The sequence below is a fragment of the Macaca nemestrina genome, chromosome 11 (assembly GCF_043159975.1).
Source record: "Macaca nemestrina isolate mMacNem1 chromosome 11, mMacNem.hap1, whole genome shotgun sequence".
NCBI lineage: Eukaryota > Metazoa > Chordata > Mammalia > Primates > Cercopithecidae > Macaca > Macaca nemestrina.
In genome coordinates this window covers 90,778,142-90,782,216 of record NC_092135.1, presented here as the reverse complement: position 1 = coordinate 90,782,216, position 4,075 = coordinate 90,778,142, and positions in this window count along the sequence as shown.

Genomic DNA, 4,075 nt, shown 5'->3' with positions numbered 1-4,075 from the left:
CACCATTTAGAACTATGCATTTTCATATTTTCTAAAATAAAAATTAATAACTTTATAAAGTAGTATGTGTAGTTTTGAATGTCACAATATTTATCCTTTTTAAATGAATTACTGCTTTTGTGCTATATACCTATATGCATGATTCAGAGTAGTTTCTTCTTCTAAGGTATCATTTCTATTTTCCTAGATATCATCATTAAATTCATTGTCCACCTGAATTCCTTGGGTTAATTTCCTAGAAGATATTTAAACACAGGATACTTAACTCACCTGATAATTTTAAGACTCATCATAGTTTGTGTATAACGATAGTATGCTAAAATAAACATAAGTTTAGACATATATAGTGAAATCAGACACAGCTAGAAGGAGGGAAAACTACTAATAATTTTTTTTTAAACAGAAAAACTGTAACTACCAACAGGAAAAGTTTTGCTATAGTAAAAAAGTCAATGATATATGTTTCACTTGTATATTTCCATAAACTAATGATTGATTATCTTATCAAAATGAACAGGACCCAATAAAATTGCCAATAACAGATCTAATAATGGCATTACATTTTGAGGGAAAATGTTATTTGTTTTAAAAATAATAGCGAATGAGTCATAAGAATGACTTCATCTTATAAAAATTAATCTTATTTAATAAGAATTAGGGTAGGAATAAACGAATGGATTTTAATACGTTTCTTCTCACTGATGAATCTTAAGGACACGGGATAAAAAAATAAAAATCATACATAGATAAAAATGAAAAACAAAGACCAGAACACCCAAATCTAATAAACAGTGATATTTAAAAAAAAATTCAAGTAAAAATTCAAGATGGTCAGGGATGACATTTAAAATAAGTAAAATTTCCATAAAAATGAATCAATTAGCTGTCTAGACATTCACTTAAGCCTTGTGCTTCAATCACATCTCCACTGATTATATATGTGACAAGTAAGTCACCCAGTGATGTTTTGGATTGAGTGGCTTTTTATTATGACTATTACCGTATGGCCGTATTCTTCAGAGTGTGAATTCTCACCATTTCTCTGACAGTTCTGCTTGGTTGCATTCCCTGATTATTTATTTATTTATTGCCACTACCTTACTGCAGGTTACATCACATAATATATTGTCATAGGTAACTTTTTTGACAGGTTACAGTACTCCTTTTGATTATAAATGAAGCCCCAAGGTAGAATGTTTACAAAGAAAGGAATCTTATATTGACAAACTCTTGGGCAGGACAATTCTAGTCACCATGCCATATGACTTTTGAAGTAGACAAGCAAGGAAAGAGAGACAAATAAATAACAGGGATGCCTGGAAAATGTTCAAATTATTTTATATTTCAGTTGATGTAATGTAAGCTTTTAATTGACGCTTTCATTGCTTACACCAATTTACTTTAAATTCTTAACTCTACATATTCTGAGCCAGCCTTGCCAGCCATGTGATAGGGATGCTTGTGACTTGAAAGGCATGCTACATTTTTAGGAATGTGTTACTTCCTTCTCTTCCATCTACTCAAATTTCTGGAAGCTCTCTATTAACCAGTTCAATAACCTGATAGCAAAACCCCAACTAAAAAGTGTGTGGTCATTGTGAATCAAAAAGAAGTTTAGTCTGAAGTTAACATCGCACACTTGACAGATAGTGGCTTTGCTTAAATTGCAGGAACATAAAGTCACAGAATGGCAAGTTAAGTCCTAGAGCCTGGGAGTCAGACATATGAGTGGAAATCCATTTGTGGAGAATGAGAAACTAATTTTAGAACTTTGAAACTTGTTTGAATCTCAATTTCCTTATGAGAGGTGAAGCCAGCTGTGCTTCTGTGTTGGGTGGGGACTTGAAGAACTTTTGTATCTAGCTAAAGGATTGTAAATGCACCAATCAGTGCTCTGTGTCTAGCTAAAGGATTGTAAACACACCAATCAGCACTCTGTAAAAACTCACCAATCGGCACTCTGTAAAATGGACCAGTCAGCACTCTCTAAAATGGACCAATCAGCAGGATGTGGGTGGGGCCAAAAAAGAAATAAAAGCCGATCTCTGTACCTAGCAGCAACCGGTTCAGGTTGCCGTTCGTTTGTGGGTAGCTTTGTTTTTTTGCTCTTCGTAATAAATATTGCAGCTGCTCACTTTTTGGGTCCGTACTAGCTTTATGAGCTGTAACACCCACCGCGAGTGTCTGCGGCTTCATTGCTGACATCAGTGAGACTACGAACCCATCCGGAGGAACAAGCAACTCTGAACTCCCGGACTTTAAGAGCTGTTACATTCACTGCAAATTGTCTGCAGCTTCACTCCTGTCAGTGAGACTACGAACTCACCGGAAGGAAGAAACTCCAGACACATCTGAACGTCTAAAGGAACAAACTCCGGACACACCATCTTTAAGAACGGTAACACTCACTGAGAGGGTCTGCGGCTTCCTTCTTGAAGTGGGCAAGACGGAGAACCCACTGGAAGAAATAAATTCCGGACACACTTACGTGAAAGATACAGATAGAATACTTTGTAGTTAAAAATAAAACCTATAAAATGCTGGGTTTGTTGTAGAAATAAGTAAATATTTGTTTGCTAGAATTCTCTCACAGAATTCTAGTGTGCCACAAGGAATCCTTTTGCCACATAAACAGGTATGATAGCTTTTGGTAGCAGAGATGTCTGGGAGATTGAGGCAATATAATATATGAAGGGTAACTTTTGACTCTACTTTTTTTTTTTATCAACTCCATTTGGTTTCCTCACATGTCCAATAGAGATACTAGTACCAGTTTACCAGTTCATGGATTAATGCACAGCCCCTGGCTTATTACGTGCTAATACTAATGTTTCTTTTTATTACTGTTATTTGCTGTAAACTTTGTTCATGCAATTTAACAAAATTATAAAAGGCAGTGATTCTCACTTCATGGATCATTACATTACTTCTTGAAAATCTGTGAGTAAGAAGAATGGCAAGGTATAAGTTTTTAATCTTAATAAATCTGCTATAATTTAATATAAACCGGGCTCTTTAATCTTACTATACAATGAAGATTGCTATAACTCTATTCTTCTGATTCAAACTGCAATGCATAATCACTTTCCTTGAGAGTGTGCTTTTCTAACTATTCGGTTTAGGTAGGTTGTAGAGTTTCTGAAAAGCCTACTTGTGTATAGGTATTAGAAGAGGTTTAATTCTTCTCCTCTTGCTCTGTTCTTTGTTAATAATCCTCACTACTAATTTTCAGACTCTAAATCTAACATGTAACGTACAAAGTAAAAACTAAGGTATAGTTTTATGCAAACCGTCATCAAACAAAGTCCTTTGTGGTCTATACGGTCAAGCACTTAGCTACAATTCTCCAAATACCGTAAGAAGGAAGATAGTCATTTGTGGGATTTTATGTATTCTGCAAAAAGTATATATGAAAGAGATTGATTATTATTTATTGTCCGGCCAGTGATTATAACAATAGCCTGTTCCACATAAACAGTGCCTTATTTTTTTTTCTCTTCTAACTAGTATTTTGATTGTGTTAGCCTTGTGTTAAAGAAGAAAAACTGATATTGGGCTGGGCGTGGTGATTCACGCCTGTAATCCCAGCACTTTGAGAGGCCTAGGAGGGTGGATCACCTGTGGTCAGGAGTTCGAGACCAGTCTGGCCAACATGGTGAAAATACAAAAACTTAGCTAGGTGTGGTGGCGGGCGCCTGTAATCTCAGCTACTGGGGAGGCTGAAGCAGGAGAATCACTTGAACCCAGGAAGCGAAGGTTGCAGTGAGCCGAGATCGTGCCATTGCACTCTAGCCTGGGTGACAAGAGCAAAACTCCATCTCAAAAAAAAAAAAGAAAGAAAGAAAAAAATGAAAAGCTGAAATTATACTTTCATTTTAGAGATGAAAAAAGTATGAGGAGAATGAGATGGGTTCACTGACTTACACGTGACCACATGGCTATTAAGGGTAGATTAGGGACTAGAAATCTTGCCCTCTGCTAATCTAGTAATCTTTCAATCAAAAGCAGTCTTTCACCCAGCATCCTACTTTATGAAATAAACTTTTCATTTCTATGTATGTGAACAACTCACATA